Below are 22,165 nucleotides of genomic sequence, written 5' to 3'. Positions count from 1 at the left end.
TGTGCAAAACCACTGCACAGAGCAGGTAAGTATGACATGTTTGTTATTTTTAAACAAAAAAACATGACTTTAGTATCATTTTAATTCACCTAATCAGAACAGAAGACACAAAACCAACATTATTTGGATCATCAACACACACAGCAAACTAAGACTCCACTGTACTCAATCATACCTCCCAACTTTTTGAGATAGGAACAAGTGACACCAATTAGCAAAAGTATGTAGGCATAAGACACCCCCTGCCACAGCCCCTTGAAGGAGAATTATGAAAAAAAAGATAGACCCACTATTCCTTTTTTTTACCACTATTATTGCTTTATACTGATTTTTGACATGCGCAATTTAGAAACTGGATGAAAAATTTAGCACTGTGAAACACTTTTTTTGAAAGATAAATAGTGCATTTTTATACGACTATATAGATGAGACCAAAATAAATCAGGGACAGTTGGGAGCTATGCACAATAAAGTCAGCCCTTAATTGTCCCACCCAGAGGCCCCCATACCAGAGAGATTAACAGCAGGAGGAAATAGGTCCTAGTTTGACGATAAAGAACTTTATTCAAAAAAACTGTGTCTAGAGACCTCACCTACAAAAAAGATATCAGAAAGATAAATGTATTTTAGAGATGGCAACACAAATAGTGAATTGCTTAAGGAATAAAATATATTAGGAGACTGCAGGAGTATATAACGTAAAGCCTCAATAAAGTAGAAAAGGGAAGGGGGCAGCGGCATTCTTTAAACCTTTAAATATGTAAAAGGTGTGAAAATGTTCACTAGGGCAGCATTTTCAGGTGAAATCGGAAACATGGGTGCACTACTGCAAATTAGAAAGGGAAAAATTCAAATCTAATCTTCGAAAGTATTAATTTAGTGAAAGGGTAGTTGATGCTTGGAACAGACTTCCAGCAGAGGTACTAATTCATAGGCATGTGCACACTGAAATATATTGTTTCGGAATTTGGTTTTCATCCGAAAAATACATTTATTTAGTTACTCCCAAAATTAGTTTTTATTTAATTTGTTTTGTTAAAAAATGCATTCATCCGAAAAACTGAATTAATTAAAGTCGAATCTGTCATTGAAGGCTTACGGTGTCCGTCGAATGTTCTAAGAAGATTTGACGAAGCAGCTAAACTGTACGACGCCGCAATCGTACATTTCCGGTCGAATTCTCCGCCTACAAGCTATAGAAGAATTCTAATGTTGTATGGCACTAGTAATAATTATATTTATAAATTATTATTACTAGTCAACCAACATTTGAATTCTTCTATAGCCTATGGGCTGAGCATTTGACCGGAAATGTATGATTGCAGCGTTGTACAGTTTAGCTGCTTGTCAAATCTTCTTAGAACTTTCGACAGACACCATGAGCCTTCAATGACAGATTCGACGTTTGTATGTTTTTCGCTGCTTTGTCAAATCTTTGTCGTTCATGTCGAATGGTCTACCCCAACACTGTCTTTAATGTAGAATCTTTCCTCTCTCTGTAGAATAATCTTGGACTAATAGAGTTAAGGTTAGGCACATTCGACTGCAGATTCGATAGACACAGATTGCTATTGTCTGCGTCATGTCGAATCTTCTATCTATTTCAGACTGTTGTAGCAACAAAAGCGAAAATAAAGCATTTTTTTATGTCGGATCTTTCAGATTTCGGATTCAGCGTGTTCGTTTTAGTTTGTTAAAATGATAACGAAAATGCATTCGGGTGAAAACGAATGCACATGTCTACTAATTCAATCAACAGTATTGCCAGAGGCAATTCAGTTCGCATGTGTTGCGCTTTACAAGTCTCTCTCTCTCTCTCTCTCTCTCTCGTAAATATAAATACCGTGACAAAAAAAAGTTAAAAAAAGGCAAAAAAAAAAAGGGGTGAAGACTTAATAGACTGTTTGGTCTTTCTCTATGTTTCTATTCTTTAACTTTTAACTCCTTTTCTATGGCCCAGTTCTCTGGTGATACAGAGAGTAATGTTCTCTGCTTCAATACATTATGAATAAGGGGCATAGTACTGACACCTGCTGTGTGACTCATGTGCATTTTCTCCTGTGTATTTCTCAAGACTTAAGGGCATCTTGTGGTGGAATAGAGATACTAAGGTGGGAAAGTTCAGATTAAAGCTAAGCTTTGCGGCCTGAGCTGTTGTTTTTGTTTTGCCTTGAGGCCAATAATAGAAAAAGTAAAACCATGGAAAGTTAAGCTTTAATCTTTAGTATCTTCATTAAATAGTCAGCTAGATTCTCTCTGCACACCTACAGTACATCTGAGCACTCATATTAGCCCAGAATACAAGCGTACTTGCCCATGGTTTTATCCCTGGTCTTGTTAGTATTACTTATGCACCTAGGGCATTATAGATATTTCATACCAAAATTATTTTCTTGTCAAATAATAATTATACCCACTCAGTTCCATTAAAGAATTACCGATCAGTGTTTAACCACTTCAGCCCCTGACCATTTGGCTGGTCAAAGACAAGACCACTCTTTGCGATTCGGCACTGCTTTGCTTTAACTACCAATTGCGCAGTCGTGCGACGTGGCTCCTAAACAAAATTGATGTCATTTTTTCCCCACAAATAGAGCTTTCTTTTGGTGGTATTTGATCACCTCTGCGGTTTTTATTTTTTGCACTATAAACAAAAATAGAGCTGCAATTTAAAAAAAAAAACAATATTGTTTTACTTTTTGCTATAACATTTTTCATTTTTTTATAGATATTTATCCCCAAAAAATCTATAAAAAAAAATGAAAAAATTTTCTTCAGTTTAGACCGATACGTATTCTTCTACATATTTTTGGTAAAAAAATAGCAATAAGCGTTTTTTGATTGGTTTGCGCAAAAGTTATAGCATCTACAAAATAGGAGATTGTTTTATGGCATTTTTATTAATATTTTTCATTAATATATTTTTTTTTACTAGTAATGGCTGCGATTTTTTTTTATCATGACTGCGACGTTATGGCGGATACATCGGACACTTTTTACACCATTTCGGGACCATTGTCATTTTTACAGCGATCAGTTTAGACCGATACGTATTCTTCTACATATTTTTGGTAAAAAAATAGCAATAAGCGTTTTTTGATTGGTTTGCGCAAAAGTTATAGCATCTACAAAATAGGAGATTGTTTTATGGCATTTTTATTAATATTTTTTATTAATATTTTTTTTCTTACTAGTAATGGCTGCGATTTTTTTTTATCATGACTGCAACATTATGGCGGATACATCGGACACTTTTTACACCATTTCGGGACCATTGTCATTTTTACAGCGATCAGTGCTATAAAAATGCACTGATTACTGTAAAAATGACACTGACAGTGAAGGGGTTAACCTGTAGGGGCGCTGAAGGGGTTTACTGTGACCTAGGGAGTGCTTCTAACTGTTAGGGGCATGGCTTGCCATGATACATCACTATTCGCTGTTCCCGATGATCCTTGAAATGTCACTAGGAAGAACGGGGAGATGTTGTGTTTACACTGACATCTCCTCGTTCTTCTGCTCAGTGACACGATCGCAGGACACCGGCGGACATCGAGTCCGCGGGTCCCGCGGGCACGGTCACGGAGCTTGCAGCAGGGTCGTGAGCGTGCCACCGGGGGCACACGCGCAACCACACGGTGGCAATTCAAAGGGGACATATATACGTTCATTTGCGCAGCCGTGCCATTCTGCCAACGTATACTGTAAGTTCGTAAGGCGGTCGGCAAGCGGTTAAACGGCCAAAAAATGAATGAGTGCCACAGGAGTATCATGTCAATACTGCAACATTTTCACATTCCAAATTGATGGTTAATCCATACTTGGTTGTATTGTTAATTTAAAGTTTTGTTTTCTATTTGTAAGCATTTTTTTTAGACACCTTTTATAAATTAAGTAGGAAAAAATATTTTGTAATGTGGCATAAAATTTGAGTCTATGCAGAACTATGCTACAGTAGATCATTTTTCTCTCTTATTTACTCATGGCTGGCAAAATATTACATCACTGTTTAAATATCTAGCATGCTCTTTCCTGTGACAATGTTAATCACTTCAGCTAATGTGCCAGCCAATATGTACTAGTTCAAGACACAAATACTTGACAGCTAGTCAATCTCAGCCGCTGTCTAGAGGTTCTCCTTTCGAAAATTGCTAGTCATTCTTATAACCATATTGATTCCACTGATTCCACTCACTTGGTGTTCATGTGAAGTGACATACACACACGCATAACAAGCAGTTAAAGTGGCAGCGGCTGTTAAATCAATATTGTGTAAAAGTACACAATAATAAAAAAAAAAAAGACATTAATATGAAAATGTAAAGGTTTGGTCATGAAATGTCCACAATGTTTTCTTGGAGCTGAGCCAAGCACATGGACATGATTTATGTTGTGTGTTTGAATCATTAGCTGGGTTAGGAGTTTATGTCACAGTATTACCAGTTCATAAACTTCACTAAATGAGGGGGAATATGCCACATAAAACAGACTGACCAAAATCCTAAATTATTCATAAAGACTAATCATTACATATGAAAATGTAATAGAAATGATTATGCTTTTACTAGTAAATGTCTTTTACTGAGACCATTGACATTTTTTTTAATATAGAGCATAAAGACCAGTAGCAGAAACTGTGGGGTCATGATATTATGCATAAATGATTACATTTATCAGATGTTATCTTTTGGATGAAGACTGGTATACAGTACATGCATAAAGGGGATTTATTTATACATACCATATTTTCCGGCGTATAAGACGACTGGGCGTATAAGACGACCCCTTAATTTTCCAGGAAAAATGTTGGTTTTGGGATATACTCACTGTATAAGACTACCCCCTTCTTACTAGTCTTTCTGGAAGCTAAGGGGTAGCCAGAACAACCGCTGACAGAAACAGCCTTTTTTAAATCTCACTGTGCCATTACATTACATTCCTCACTGTGCCATTACATCACTTGCCCCTCACTGTGCCATCACTTGCCCCTCACTGTGCCATCACTTGCCCCCTCTCTGTGCCATCACTTGCCCCCTCTCTGTGCCATCACTTGCCCCTCTCTCTGTGCCATCACTTGCTCACTGTGCCATCACTTGCCCCCTCTCTGTGCCATCACTTGCCCCCTCTCTGTGCCATCACTTGCCCCCTCTCTGTGCCATCACTGCAAACGGTGCATTTACTCACTTTTTTTCTGAATAGCAGGCGGTGCGGTGCGGTGACAGTCTCCGTGCTGCGAGCGTCAATGATTTAAAAGACGCGCCTTCTCCTCAGACTGTCCTGTGATAGGCAGAACACAAATCTTCCCAGCAGCGCCTCTGTTCTGTGTTCCGCCTATCACGGACGTCTTCTCATCTCGTCCGAGGATGAGAAGGCATCTGTGATAGGAGGAACACAGAACAGAGGCGCTGCTGGGAAGATTTGTGTTCCGCCTATCACAGAACACACTGAGGAGAAGGAGTGTCTTTTAAATCATTGACGCTCGCAGCAGCACGGAGACCGTACCCAACGTATAAGACGACCGCCGACTTTGAATGCTTTTCTTTGCATCCAGAAAGTCATCTTATACGCCGGAAAATACGGTACACTATATTGTCAAAAGTATCGTGACGTCTGCCTTCACACACACCATCTTAGTCCATAAGGTTCAATATTGAGTTGGCCAACCCTTTGCAGCTATAACAGCTCCAACTCTTCTGGGAAGGTTGTCCACAAGGTTTAGGAGTGTAGCCTCGTACACACGCATGGTTTTCTCAGCAAGAAAGCTGCTGGCAGAGCTTTCTTGCCGAGTAAACTGTGCGTGTGTACGAGGCTTTGAGGTTTCTCGTCAAGAAAACTGCCCAGAATCTAGACGAGAAAAATAGAGAACCTGCTCTCTACTTTCTCGTCATGAGATTCTCGGCAGTGTTTTCCTGCCGAGAAACCCGAGCATGTGTATACTTACCTCTCCATGGAAACCCGCGCATGCTCGAAATGACTTTGACGCATGCGCAGTAGCTTCCAAGGCATAGGTAGGGTGTAGCAAGATGGCGGCGACGGAATGAAATGTGACATAGTCGATGACGTCACCGCGTTCGTGCCATTCAAAAGAACGGCGGTTCTTTTGAATGGCCCGTGTCGATACTTGGCCGGCAAGAGAATCTTGGCAAGAAACTCGTCAGGAAAAAAAAAAAACATTTTCTTTCCTGACGAGATTCTGGGCCGTGTGTACAGGGCTTGTGTCTATGGGAATGTTTGACCATTCTTCCAGAAGCACATTTGTGAGGTCAGGCACTGATGTTGGACGAGAAGGACTGGCTCGCAGTCTCCGCTCTAATTTCTTCACCTCAAACTCGCTAATCCATGTCTTTATGGACCTTGCTTTGTGCACTGGTGCACAGTCATATTGGAACAGAAAGGGGCCATCCCCAAACTGTTCCCACAAAGTTGGGAGCATGACATTTTCCAAAATTTCTTGGTATGATGACATCTTAAGTGTATACTTTACTGAAACTAAGGGCCAAGCCCGACCCCTGAAAAACAAACCAACACCATAATCCCACCTCCACCAAAAGATTTGGAAGGGAAGTTCAATACTTTTGGCAAAATAATGTGGATGAGCGAGTTTGGGGTGGAGGAACTTGACTAGCCTGCACAGAGTCCTGAACTAAACCCGGTAGAACAACCTTTGGGATGAATTAGACTGGAAACAGCGAGCCAGGTCTTCTCGCCCAACAACAGTGCCTGACCTCACAAATGCGCATCTGGAAAAATGGTCAAACGTTCCCATAGACACACTCCTAAACCTTGTGGAGAACCTTCCCAGAAGAGTTGAAGCTGTTATAGTTCACAGTGAAACATATGGTAGACATTCACATGGAGGGAGGGATGAAGGATGTCCACATGCTCACATGATGCATCCCTCCCTGTGTGTGAATTTCTACCATATGTTTCACTGTGAACTTGCTGATGACCAGTGCTGTTCCTGTGAGTGTAGCGACCTGAATCTTCACTTTAAACTGTGAATGTCACTATAAGCCTGCATGACTTAAAAGGTATAAGCCCCTTTACGTCCACTGTTTCCGATAAGCCTTCACACAGTCGGTGGTGGTTCTCCTTACAAGTTCCTATATTTTAGCTGATGCTTCTCCATCCCAGTGATGCTCACCCACTGATATTATATCAGGACTGTTTGATTCAACTCTCTCCCCACTTTTCACATTGGTAAACATTATTTATTCAACATAACTTTTGATCACCCTGATATTTCATTTACCACCACACTGTGTTATCATTTACACTTGGATACACATTTTTGAGACTATATATATGAGTGCTGCACTTTTTTATGTGTATTATTTGCTAACTGTCTTTGGCTGGCTGGCTGTTTTTTCAATATATATTTTATTTTGAGCTATAGCGCGGTATATTAATTTTAAATTTTTCTTGAAATGCTAATATAGTTTGTCAAGTTAAAGACCAAGAACAAAAAACAAAAAACAAAACCAAGAACAAAAAATAAATGTATTGATACTTGCAGTCCTTATGTGTGTTGGCAGACCTAATTTTCATTTTTTTAAAGCGGATGTCTGTTGAAAAAAAAATATTAAAAGCCAGCAGCTACAAATACTGCAGCTGCTGACTTTTAATATTAGCACACTTACCTGTCCTGGAGTCCAGCACCGTCTGCAGCAGAGGACGAGCGATCGCTCATCACTCTGCTGCCCTCCCGCCATCCTCGGTGAGGGAACCAGGAAGTGAAGTGCTCCAGCTTCACTGCCCGGTTCCCTACGGCGCATTCGCGAGTCGCGCTATGTCCGCCTGTCGATTGGCTCCTGCTGTGTTCTAGGAGCCGAGTGTTCCCAGAACACAACTGGGGGGGGAGGTGACATCATGCCTGCAGTTTACCCGAGACTGTGTGGCCGGAAGTGGGTGCAAATACCTGTCTTTAGACAGGTATCTGCACCCCCCTCCCCCTGAAAGGTGTCAAATGTGACACCGGAGGGGGGGAGGGTTCCGATCAGCGGGAGTTCCACTTTAGGGTGGAGCTCCGCTTTAACTACTTCCCGCTCGAAATGACATCTTTTTATGTTGTGAAATTGAAGTGCCTATATCTGGATTATATGTGCAGCTACAGGCATCATCCAGATATCTTTTTTTTTTCAATTACAGATTCCCTACACTGTAAAAGCCATGCTTGAAGCTGATTAGAACCTGGATTGCTTTTAAATGTTTAAAGCATCCCGTCCCCTTGTGCTTGCATGCAGAAGTGAAAACAATAGATATAGGTCACACCCGCACACGTAAATGATGTTTGCACCACACATGATCTTTTATATTTTACAAAAAAATTACCGTAAGTTATATACTGTATTTATTGGTGTATAACACTCACTTTTTTACCCTGAAAATAGAGGGTAAACTGCGGCTGCGTGTTATACGCAGGGGGCAGTGGAAAGTTTTTTTCCTGAAACTTCCCTCTTAAAGTTAGGGTGCGTGTTATATGCCTGTGCATGTTATACACCGATAAATACGGTATATTGAGTGTTTTGCATTAAATTTGCATTTGAAAAATAGCTGCGCAAATACCACATGAAAAAACAAATTGCAACTACCACTATTTTATTCTCTAGGGTCTCTGCTTAAAAAAATGATGATTAGGGATTCTAGGTAGTTTTCTAGCAAAAAAAAAATACATATTTTTAAATATAGGAGAGAAATGTTAGAATTGGCCTATGTGGGAAGTAGTTAAGCTAAGAACATTTTCTGAAAATAAAGAGAATATCTTCTCTTGTCAGAAATGCAGTTTGCCTTGTCACTTCCTGTCAGCTGCACCAAAGCATATCTTCCTTCTCAGCTATCTTCTGTAAACTACCAGCTGCCTTGCCCCTTATGTATGAGAGATTAAGAGATAGGGACATGTCTGTGGGCCATACAGTATAAGGAGAGCAGCTTAGGGAGACAACTATGTTTCCTTCCGTAGATACAGTTAAGGAGTGACCTAGTCACCCAGGAACAAGAAGTTCATTATTTTCATGTTTACCAGAAGAAAATAAAGCAAAATAAGTTTGAAAAAGAAAACAAATGCAGACACCATACCAAGGACTAATAGGTTATAATATATATTTTTTTGCTTTGAGTTTAGATACACTTTATTGCTTTTATCATATTTTAGCTATGATTAAGACCTTAAAGCGGTGGTTCACCCTTATTAACATGTTTTTAGCATAAAATTCGGCATAGTAGCGCGAGCTACAGTATGCCTGTCTTTATTTTTTTATCCCCGTACTCACAGTGTAATCGTAGACACAAGATTTCGACTCCCCGCGGGGAATGGGCGTTCCTATGGAGAGGGAAGGTGATTGACGGCCGGCTCTGGCAAGTCACGCTCCCCGAAGACAGCCGGAACAGGTCTCGGCTCTTCACGGCGCTATACGGCGCCTGCGCACAGACTATGCGCAGGCGCCGTGAAGCGCCAAGTCCTATTTCGGGTATTTCCGGAGAAGCGTGACGTGCCAGAGCCGGCCGTCAATCATGCTGCCTCTCCATAGGAACGCCCATTCCCCGAGGGGGGTCGGAATCTTGTCTCTACGATTACACAGTGAGTACCTAAAAAAATAAAGACAGGCATACTGTAGCTCGCGCTACTATGCCTCATGTTATGCTAGAAGAAACATTTTTTTTTTTTTTATTAATAGGGTGAACCCCCGCTTTAACAGTTGAAGCATTTACCCAGTGCTGACATTTCCTTTAGTTTAGTTCCTTTTTAAGGGAAAAATATTTGGTTCTCAGTGAAGAGTTTTCTGGCTTGTGGGTGAGATTTTATAGCAGTTTTTAATTCACCTTGATTGTCTAACTGTTTTTATATCTACTCATCCTGATGTTGATGCTGGAATCTCATTACCCCAGCTCTGCTGCTGTCACATCATTGACATTATCCAAGGCCATTTGATTTTTACCCCTGCTAGATTACTGTTTACTCTCTGTAAACCTTTTGTCTCAATTGTTATGTTGTATTAGCAGTAAATGTCTGCTGTCTACTTCCAGTTAAACAGTTTAGGCTGGGTTAACACTATTGGGAATTTGGAAAATCTGGAGCAGTGGCTCTAATGCGAATTGCACAGGAGCGCTGTGCGTCTTTTGGTCTGTTTCAGGTCTGAATTCAGCCCAAAATTCAGGCTGAAATCAGACCTGAAATAGTGAATGGAGACGCATCGGACTCCTGCTATGAGCCACTGCATTTTCCAGTGTGAATCCAGCCTGACACTTTAAACTTTTCACGCATGTATGAGGCCATTCTCTTTGTGAACTTTTTTAACAGATTCAATTGAGAAACACATGAAAGCAATGTTGACAACATAGGAGCAAGTAATGTCGCATACAGCTGATCGGACTTTCCGACAACAAAATCGTGGATTTTTTTCCGACGGATGTTGGCTCAAACTTGTCTTGCATACAGACGTTCACACAAATGTTGTTGGAAATTCCGAACGTCAAGAACGCGGTGACGTACAAGACTTATGACGAGCCGAGAAAAATTAAGTTCAATAAGCAGTGTGGCTCTCCTGCTTGATTCTGAGCATGCATGGAATTTTCCGACAGGAAAACTTGTTGTCAGAAAATTTGAGAACCAGCTCTCAAATTTTTGTTGTCGGAAATTACGACAGCAAATGTCCAATGGAGCCTACACAAAGTCGGAATTTCCGACAACAACAACATTGAATATTTGCTGTCGGAAATTCAGATTGTGTGTACGTGGCATAAGAATCCTAGGCATTATCTGTGATGTATGTCTTAAAAAACTTTTAAGATAGCTGGTCCATGTGACATGTCATTGTGTCATCACAAGTAAACAAGTAAAGAAGAATTCTCTAAACAAGTTATGTCCACAGAGATGCATACTAGACTTTAGTGAATACACATGTGTATAGTTGAGGGCAGAACATGCAGATGGATTTCATGCACATATTTGTTCATTGTGCTTGCCTTTAGTAAACCAGGGTGGAGATTTTCTGTGGCAATGCTTTAGATAGTCAGTGTGACTATCAGCCAATATATATTCAGGATATTAGCAATTTAAACCTTATGAAAAAAAATAAAAAAAATACTATGCTCATAAACATCATACCTTGCAAACACATATTATTTTAAAAAGATCACAATAGTTACTTGCTCATACAAGTTGTTTTATAATAAATGAACATAACCAAAAGCAAGAAGTCAGGGGGATTTATTGAAACTGGCAACAAGGGAAACACAATAATCAGCACTCTGACCTTTGTGTAGAACATGGAAATTGCACACAAGAGACTTAGAAAGAAATATACAGTTGGGTTTCTAACTATTGGAAAGCCTTGACCCTTAAAGACAAACTACATTGTATTTACAATCAGTACACATTTTGCATTACTAAAATATTTAACTGAACATATTTTTTTTGTGTGAATTTTACATGTGTGCATGCTTGCTGTTCCATATTTTTATAGCTGTAAATTCTTCTTCTAGAGGCTAGCTTTAATTTAGGAGGTTCATTTAACATCCCCGCAGGTGCTGAGATTACAGTTTAAGCCACAGAGTGTATGCTCTTTTAGATTTCTTAGCAGCACAAATGCAAAACAGCATATTTTTGCATATAAAAAAATCATGTTTGCATTACTTGTCAATAATAAAATGTGCATTATGTTTCCAATGGTAACATAAAGTTTTAATACGTATTAGATAATACTAAAAAAAAATAATAAACATTTCTTGGGGATTGGCTACATGTCAAATTGTAAAGAACATGATTATAATTAATATCCTGTATTTGCTTTTATCATTCATTATTGTTATCTTTTAATATAATGCAGCTTTGCACATCTAAAAATAAAAGGGGCACAATCTGAAATCTCCAGACAAAAACAAGTACAAAGACATGATGTGGAAAGTGAAGATCCTGCCTACACAAGCTTATGCCGCGTACAGACGGTCGTTTTTTGTGATGAAAAAAAACGACGTTTTAAAAAACGTCATTTAAAATGATCGTGTGTGGGCAAAACGTCGTTTTATGTCTTAAAAAAAAACGACCAAAAAAAAATTCGAACATGCTCGAATTTTTTTTGTCGTTTTTCAAAACGTCGTTTTTTGTTTCACAGAAATTGACCGTGTGTAGCAAAAAACGACGTTTAAAACGACATTTTTAAACCCGCGCATGCCCAGAAGCTAGTTATGAAGCTTGCTTTGCTAGAGCATTGTGAAAAAACGATGGTGTGTAGGCATCGTTTTTGAAAATGATGTTTCAAAAACGTCGTTTTATTTCATGATTTAAAACGTCGTTTTTTTTCATCACAATAAACGACCGTCTGTACGTGGCATTAGAGTCTAAAATCAGTGAATTTTCTTAGGCAATTTTGGTTTTAATAAAAAACCTTTTGCATGGACATTTCTACAGAGCAAATCACAGCTTGATACACACAGAAAACCCAATAAAAAACACTGGATTAATGATTTTAGTGACACTTTACAAAGATCTTGCAGGAAATTGAAGAGACTAGTTTCTGGTACATAGGTATGTGCTATGCTAAAAAAGTGTCATTTATTTTCCCATAAAATAAAACAACTAAATAGGAGTAAAGTAGCAAAGCAATCTATACATCAAGCCATGTTTTCTTTTCTCTATTATGTACCGGTAAGTAAATCACATAAACTATAGGCAAATGTGTTTATGACGTATTGCTCTGTCGTGCAACTCAGTTCCATTTTGTATGATTTCTTTACAGGTGTAGAAATCTAGTCACACATTCTTTCTATTATTTACCTAAACATGTGCTAAATTGTACCCCCCCTTTAAATAAATATTACACCGTCATTTGGAATTTTTGACTATATTTTCTTGGGAAATTTCAAAGCAGTGACTCTATAGTAAATATATTGCTAATTTTATTTAAAATATTAATACTGTTCATGACACTGCTTTTTAGAAGAATGTAGTTTGTCAACTATAAAATACTTCCTGCTGTTATAGAAGTTTCATATTGCTCATTCAGATGCTAAGGAATTTGGTCATGCCTTACTCACATATTTAAAATCAATAGAGTAATGGTCCTTAGAGAGGTGAATTATGGATAAATGCAAATGAGAGTTTACATCATACTGGTTCCATGCTACTTTCTGCAGAATATGTAATGGAGCAGACTGTAATGCATGAAGAGTTTTGTCTAAATTGTCTTATAGTTTAATAAATTATTTCTAAGTGTAATGGCAAAATAGAACTGTGATGATAGTAATAAAATACAATTAATCATTATGCTGCTAGCATCAGTAAATAGGTAAATTATATTTACTTGTTTTAGACTTTTCTTCAACACTCCTTCAGTTGCTTCCTGCTTTCTGGCCTAGTCCAAAATTATGTCATACACCCCATGAGTCTTCATGGTCATTATTTATTTTATCTGGAGGAGGGGAGAAGTGGGTTTTTCAGCTAAGTACACCCTCCAGCCTGTAAAAAAATAACAAAATGATGCACCGAGACATGGATGAATTTGGTGAATTTGTGTTGAATATTAAAAATGAAATTATTCGGGTTTTCAGTTTGTGTTGTTCAGAAACAGTTGGGTTGTGCTTTAAACTTTATTACAAAGAAAACAGTTGCCTTTCTCAGGTACTACAGTATGTAAGCACAATTGAATCTTAATCTGAACAATAGCCATAATGCCTATCCTTACCGTGAGTGTCAGAGAGGCATTTAACGACCCTAAAACCCAACTGAGGGCCTAAACACTAGGGAGCAACACAAAAGCCTCAGGGTAATAACCACCAATCAAGCTGTGACAACCACCATATTCTGGGGAGGGTGGGCAGGAATCTTTTTAGGCAAATGCCCAGTGCATTAACCCCAAGCACTAGTGATGAGTGAATTTGGCTACATTCAATTCAAACTTACAGTCAAATGACATTAAAGCGGAACATCACCCAAAAAGGGGGCAGTTCTGCTTGTTTGCACCCTCCCCCTCCACTGCCATATTTGGCACTTTTTAGGGGGAGTGGGCAGCTGATTTTGACAGGTACCAGCACCCACCTCCAATCAGATGCGTATGCAGCGATCTGAGCTGGAAGTTCTCCCCCCTCCCCCACAGTCTTCTGGGACACATTACAGGTCCCAGAAGACTATGCGACCATTCACAAGGTGCAGCCCGGTTCACTCATGTGCGGTAGGAAACTGTCTGTGAAGCCACAAGGCTTCACTACCAGTTTCCCTTAATTGAGATGTTGGCACCTGCACCCGAAGACGATTGAAGAATCAGATCGGGTGAGGACATTGCTGGATCCCTGGACAGATAGGTGTCCTTATATTGAAAGTCAACAGTTACAGTATTTGTAGCTGATGCCTTTTATTTATTTTTTGGGGTGCCTGGAGCTCCATTTTAACTACCGTATTTATCGGGGTATTGCGCGCTCCGGCGTATAGCGCGCACCCCTAAAGTGGACCCGCATTCCTGTAAAAAAAAGATTTTAGTACTAACAGTTTTGGTGTCTTGCACGGCGTCCATCGGCGGCCTTGTCAGGTCCGGCGTCCGTCTGCGGCTTCGGTGGTGTCCTCCTCGTCGAACTACTGCGCCGGCATATACCGAGCGCAGTACACTCGTGTATAGTCGGGCAGGCTCGGCTCCTCTCGCGGTCACGTCGAGAATAAGGTTGTCAGTGCCAATTTCTGTTCAATAGATCCAACAGCAATACCCTTCACCTGGTGGAAGCTACGGTGCTACGGGGCTACGGTGCCCTAGATCTCCTCCATTTTAAACTAGGGCTGTAGGTGCAAGGTATAGAAACTTCATGTATTTACAGAACACAGGACTAAACCCAAAGGCCTCAAGGACAGCTCTCATATAGCGCCAAGCCATGGATGGGTGTATATGCAGAACAGTGCATAGCATCTTTGGGCTTTGGGACAATATGTAGGTAGAGCCCCCCTCCAGGTAGGCAGCATATAAAGCATGTTATTTAGGGGCTAATTCAGAGGCATATAATGTATTCCAATTTCCTTGGGAGGCCATCTGACCAGGGAATTTTTTCAGCAGGACATGACTGTCAGCTTCAAACATGTCTACATTTGTTTGCATCAAAGTATTGAATGTACAGAAAGATTATGCAAGGCTTTCTCCATTGGTGCCCCCAGCGTAGTAGATGCTCTACTGTATAGCTTTGTAAACTAGGAGCAGAATTGCTGAAGGATAACAGCAGGGTCCATAGTAATAGTTCCCTGATGTGTATAAATAAATTATATAACCATTTGAAATGTAGGATCCGCCACCAGGTTGGCTAAAAGTTTACCATTCTTATCACTAGACCCAAACAATTTACTTTTTTTAAATAATTGAACAGCAGAATTAGTTAAAGAAGTATTTTGCAAGGATAATTTTCTCCTAGTTTAATTATAATACAGTTTATAGGTCAAGGAAGCATAATCAGTTTTAACAGTCTCAATCATAGAGACATATTCACCCCTAGTAATGGCATAAACGCATCCCAAACCATTGGCAGGGATGCCAAAAACTAGATACAAGATAGTTGCCCACTGAAGCAACTCCAGTTTAGGAGGTCTATGAGGATTGGAGGAGTCCATGTCTCTATCAAGGATATTGTTAAAATACCCGCTACGAAAAGTTTAGTGATTTGTAAGTATGACAGTTTTTCATAAAAACACAGAAGGATCAAAGGGAGGCAGAACCCCATTCTACATATAAGTGTATAGCTTAATGGCTGACCCCACTGTAACATTCATTGGGGCAACGGAACCCATGTGGACTGATGGCTTAAAGACGGTATTGCCTGCAGGGACTTCAGGATGTGTCCTAGCCCAGGCAACTGCAGAAGTCCCTAGGGTGATGGAGTGTAGATGGATGACACTATAATTAGGTGAGAAATTATACTAGGCAGAGAAGAAGTAGGTTTCCATAGGCCATGCAGCGGCAAAGCCCAAGAAGCCAAAGTCCCAACATGGGAATCAGGAGAACAAGGAGCCCTCAAGGAGCCCTCATAAACAAACACAGCCTCACCAGAGAGTCAGAAGCCACAGTCTGCATTCTCAGGTGAATCAAAAAACTTTACCGAACTTCCTCAGTGGAACCCTCAGTGCGACTGGGAAAAATCATGCTACATACACTGCCTTCCTTAATCAGGCATCTACAGACATCCAGGAAGGTCTTACATTTCTTCTGCATCTCAGCTGAGAATATGGGAAAAGATGGATTGTGCTTTTCTGTGCAAGGAAAGGAGGTTTCTGAACCTCAGGAACCACAACAGGAAGGGACACAGCATAGCTCCAGGGGTCTGTCACCCTTAGGAGACCCTATGGTCCAGTTCAACCACTTAAGTAGGAGAGACCTCTGTCAGCCTGAGAAGTGCTTTGAAGAAGATTTCAGCAAGCTCAGCAGGGTAATCTCCCTCAGCCCCCCTCCCCCCCCCCGGGAGGCTAAGGACTCAAACAATTATTGTGCTTCAACCTGTTTTCATTATCGTCAGCCTTAGCCACAGTAGCTACACAGTGTGCTGCAGGGTGTCAATGAGTTCTGGGCTATAAGATCCTCCATAGTGGATATGTAGATCTCGGTTTCTAAGAGGTGGCTCTGGATCTTGTCTAAATCTGCCGTATGAGATTATATTCCTTAGACAGCCGATCTATACGAGTAAGCATGGAGGTCTTACTTTGTTCAATCCCCACAAGAATAGCTGTATCGCCCACTGATAATTGCGTAGGAGAAACAACCTTTTGCTCAGTGCCTCAAGCCCCCCAAGCAAGGCATGGCGTCTTCCAGCCAACATGGCATCCATGCACAAGGCTAGAGCCACATAAGGCTTCTTGCTGGGGGGTGGGAGTGTCAGCCTTAAATCTACTGTCAATCACAATGACCTAACATCCAATGGTTTTGCTTAGACTGAAGCTCTATTTTAAAGATAAAATGCATTTTCAACAATAGTGCATAACAATCCAGGCTCTCGTCCTCCTGCGTAAGAGTACACTATCTATGTTAGTCTTTGGATAAAAGTAAAATACTGTATATGCCTGGATATATAGTTACATCATTAAGTGTGATTTTATTATATACAGTCATTTTCGATTTAATCTACCCAAAGTGTTTTAATACCTTTGTCAAAATCAATAACGTCTATATTTCTCCAATATGCCAGCAGCAATTTTAGTAAATGAACACTTAGGATGATAATACCTCAACATGTGGATATGAAATACATGTGGGAGGAAGTTCTGTTATAGCTGACAATGTTGAAAGTGATTCTTGTGAAGCTTTGACAGCAGACACTATTGTTCTTCTTGGAGTTTTGTAACCTGTCATTTGAGTTGCTGGTGGTTAAGTGTTACATCCTTAAGTTCATTAACATACATGGTTTTAGATAATATTATTTTTATTAATAAACTAATACCTTTTTTTTAACAAATCTAGTCCATGACTTGCCTGTAGAGAAGAGAAAGCCTTCTAATGTTTTAATTATGCTTATGATGTTTTTATATATATATATATATATATATATATATATATATATATATATATATATATTTCCCCAAAATAGTATAAATGTATTTGTTGTATTAAAAACATAGGCAGTATTTGTAAGGCATGGCTGGGGTGAGGTGGATCAGACAGATTAGTGTAAATTGTCCACTCAAAATCCACAGAGCAAAAGTAGCATATAGATACAACAGCCCATGAGATGTGAGATGTCTCATGGGTGGTATCTCAATTTATACCACCACTCATGAGAAGTGAGCACAACTATGGACTTGCTAGCTCCCCTTGATTGCCCACTCTTCTCCATTTTACATGCCTTGCCAAACAGCTTACACATGTGTATACATACATTTTTAAGGAGTCTTCACTCTAGTATTTCAATGATATTACAGCTCTTCTTCACCCTCTTTTTCCTCTGGCAGTGGTTGGATGCAAGTTGCTGCAAAGGGGTTTTGCATAGTGGTCCAGCACCACTCTCTGCAGTATTGTTCTGCGAGTATAGGTAAGGGGGTGGGGGGTGCATGGGCCAAAAAGGAGGTGAGTGTATCAGCCATAGCTGATATCTTTAAAAGCTTGTTTTTGCCCAGCTTGAACCTGTGTATATATACTGTATATATATCTATATATAGATATAGATATATATATCTATATTTAGATATAGGTCTATATATATCTATATATATATCTATATAGATATACCCATTCAAACCCTCTACTGTGAGAGGAAAGCATGATTGCTCTGCACCCCCCACCCCCTTACCTATACTCGCAGAACAATACTGCAGAGAGTGGTGCTGGACCACTATGCAAAACCTCTTTGCAGCAACTTGCATCCAACCACTGCCAGAGGAAAAAGAGGGTGAAGAAGACCTGTAATATCATTGAACTACTAGAGTGAAGACTCCTTAAAAATGTATATATATATATATATATATATATATATATATATATATATATATATATATATATATATATTGTAATGTTTGGGGGACCAGCTTGATCGCAGGACACAGGCTTTTTAAATCAAAACTGCGGTTTATTAAACTTAAATGGCTTAGCAGCAGCAAAAACAAAAGAAAAAACAGTCTCACCGACTTGTACAGCTCAGAACTGCTATCGCAGTTAAACAGTCCTTGCAGGTAAGTCCTTCAGTAGCAGGCTTTCAGGCAACACACTGCCAAGTCCTTTCACAGCTTTTCACAGCTTTTCATAGCTTCCACAGCTTTCCTTGTCCACCATTCACCATGCATAGACTCTCCTACACTCATTCACTATCACCTGCACTTCCTGTCTGCTTTAAACTACTTCCTTAGACAGGTGCATTAACCCTTTCCATTCCCTTAAAGGCTCCACAGTCCAAACAGAGGGGAAATATAACGTCCTTCCAGGACCCAGCCACGACGTCCTGTACATATCCCCCCCCTGTGCCCCAACGCCAAGGAGGTGGAGGCAACAGTGGAGCTCAAACAATGGACTCGGGAGAGGGCATCTGCATTTTGATGCAGTCTCCCGGGCCTATGCTCCACTACAAACTTAAATTCTTGGAGCGCCAGGAACCAACGTGTAATCCTGGCATTAGTCCCTTTACCTTGCCTTAGCCACGTTAAAGGGGCATGATCAGAAATTAACCTAAATTTCCTCCCCAAGAGGTAATATCTGAGGGACTCCAGAGCCCACTTAATGGCCAGACACTCTCTTTCAATAATAGCATAGTTTTTCTCCGCTGGTGTCAACTTTCTACTGAGGAAGACTACTGGGTGCTCCTCACCATGAACAACCTGTGATAATACAGCTCCCAATCCTACATCGGAAGCATCAGTTTGGACAATGAACTCTTCAGAAAAATTGGGCGCTATCAAGACAGGGTGTTGGCACAGTTCTGACTTAAGCCTTCTCAGCGTCTGCATTCCACTCCACCATGACCGATTTCCGACCCTTAGTCAGATCGGTCAATGGAGATGCCAATGTGGCAAAGTTGGGTACGAACCTCCTGTAGTATCCCACCATGCCCAGGAATGCACGTACCTGCTTTTTTGTGAGGGGGCGGGGCCAACTCTTTATAGCGTCTACCTTGCTGACTTGAGGTTTCACCACCCCTCTACCCACGATATAGCCCAGGTATTTCACCTCCTCCATTCCCAAAGCACATTTTTCAGGGTTTATTGTAAACCCCTCCTTCCAGAGAGAGTCCAGTACTGCCTGGACTTTGGGCAAGTGTGACTCCCAGTCTCTGCTAAAAATGACTATGTCGTCCAAGTACACTGAGGCATACTCCCGATGAGGTCGTAAAATCCTATCCATTGCTCGCTGGAACGTGGCTGGAGCAGTTTGCAGTCCAAAAGGCATTCGTTTGTACTGAAAACTCCCCTCTGGGGTAGAAAAAGCAGTTTTCTCTTTAGCAGCCTTAGTTAATGGGATTTGCCAATACCCCTTGGTAAGGTCTAATGTTGTGATATACCTGGCTGGACCTAGTCTCTCAATAAGTTCATCTACCCGGGGCATGGGGTAGGCATCAAACCGTGAAACCTCATTAAGTTTCCGGAAATCATTGCAGAATCGCAGAGTCCCGTTGGGCTTTGGTACCAACACAATCGGGCTTGACCACTCACTCTGCGACTCCTCAATGATCTCCAGGTCTAGCATCTTCTTTACTTCCTCTGAAACGGCCTTCCTTTGAGCCTCTGGGATGCGGTAGGGCCTGACAAAAACTTTGACTCCAGGTTCTGTGATAATATCATGCTCTATGATACTAGTTAGCCCCGGCAAGTCTGAAAACTTCTCTTTATTTCTCTGCAAGAACTCCTTTGCCTGCTGACTTTGGTATTTAGATAGGGTATTTGCTACTTGGACACTCTCCACCCCAACCTGAGGCTCAAGTCCTGCACTAGCCAGGGAGGTCACCGGTTCCCTGTCTGTCCAGGGCTTTAACAAGTTGACATGATATATCTGATACGGTTTCCTCTTGCCTGGCTGGTGGACTCTATAATTGACCTCTCCCACTTTTTCCACAACTTCAAAGGGTCCTTGCCACCTGGCTAAGAACTTACTTTCCACAGTGGGAATTAGCACCGCTACTCGATCCCCCACTTGGAAGTGCCTTATTTTAGCAGCCCTGTTATAGACCCGTCGTTGAGCCTCCTGGGCCTTTTGCAAATGCTCTTTGACTAGCGGCATCACGGTTTGGATCCTTTCCTGCATTTGAGAGACATATTCCAGGACACTCTTATGCTGAACAGGTTCACTTTCCCATTCCTCTTTAACCACGTCAAGAAGTCCGCGAGGTCTCCGCCCATATACCAACTCAAAGGGCGAAAACCCCGTGAAGGCCTGGGGCACTTCCCGGATAGCAAACAGGAGAGCTGGTAACAGGCAGTCCCAATCTTTCCCATCCCTTTGTACTACTTTCTTGAGCATAGACTTAAGGGTCTTATTAAAGCGTTCCACCAACCCGTCCGTTTGGGGATGGTAGACCGATGTGCGTAGCTGTTTAATCCGGAACAGCTTGCACACATCGGCCATAACCCTTGACATAAACGGGGTACCCTGATCTGTGAGTATTTCCTTGGGGAAACCAGTCCGTGTAAACATCTGGAATAATTCCCGGGCAATGGCCTTTGAGGAGGTATTCCGCAGGGGTAGCGCCTCAGGATATCGGGTGGCATAGTCAAGAATCACCAATATGTAGGAATGACCTCGAGCTGACTTTACCAAGGGACCCACTATATCCATGGCTATCCTCTCGAATGGGACCTCAATTATGGGCAGAGGGACCAAAGGGCTCCGAAAATGAGTCACCGGAGCGGTCAACTGACAGGTGGGACAAGAGGTACAGTATCTCTTTACCTCTGCTTTCAGACCTGGCCAGTAAAACCGGTCGGTGATCCGTGGCTCCGTTTTTTCAACTCCCAGGTGTCCCCCTAACACATCGTCATGGGCCAGGTCCAGAACCTTTCGTCTATATTGTTGGGGTACCAACAATTGCTCTACCACATTTTCTCTCTCCTTGGTGACCCGATACAGCAATTCATTATATATTGCAAAGTGTGGCCACCTCTCATTCGCACCTGGCTCTTGGGGAACCCCATTTACTACTACAACTTGTTCCCGTGCATGGGCCAAAGTGGGTCCTGCATCTGAGCAGTCCCAAATGCCCCCTGGGTAACACCCAAATCTGGCAGCGCAGGGGTAGAGGCCACTTCCTCATCCTCTTCCCCCAGCATTACCTGAAGTGGGGAAGGCTCCTCCCCCTTAGGGTTTTGATAGGTCTGTGGACCACATATCTTGACATTCTCAATAGTATCAACACTACTTTCATCACCATTAACCCAATCATTAGCATTTTCCTCATCTGGGTCCACATTAACATTTGGCAGTTCAGGGTTATCCCTCTCAACAGCAGGAACAGGGGGGCTAGTTTCTCCCCAGTCTCTGAACTGTTCTCCTTGTTCCCACAGTTTTGTAAACAATGGACAGTCTCGTCCTATTATAACATCATGCACCAAGTTCTTTACCACCCCCACCTCTTGAGTAACAGTGCCACATGCTGAGGCGATAGACAACGTGATGAGCGGGTACTCTCTAGTGTCCCCGTGAATGCATACCACCCGTAAAGTTTTTCTTACCGGACCGATCTTCCCAATCACTCTAGGATGAACCAGGGTTACCATGCTTCCAGAGTCCAACAA

Source organism: Rana temporaria, chromosome 2 (assembly GCF_905171775.1).
Source record: "Rana temporaria chromosome 2, aRanTem1.1, whole genome shotgun sequence".
In the NCBI taxonomy this organism is placed as follows: domain Eukaryota; kingdom Metazoa; phylum Chordata; class Amphibia; order Anura; family Ranidae; genus Rana; species Rana temporaria.
This window is presented reverse-complemented; position numbering follows the sequence as displayed.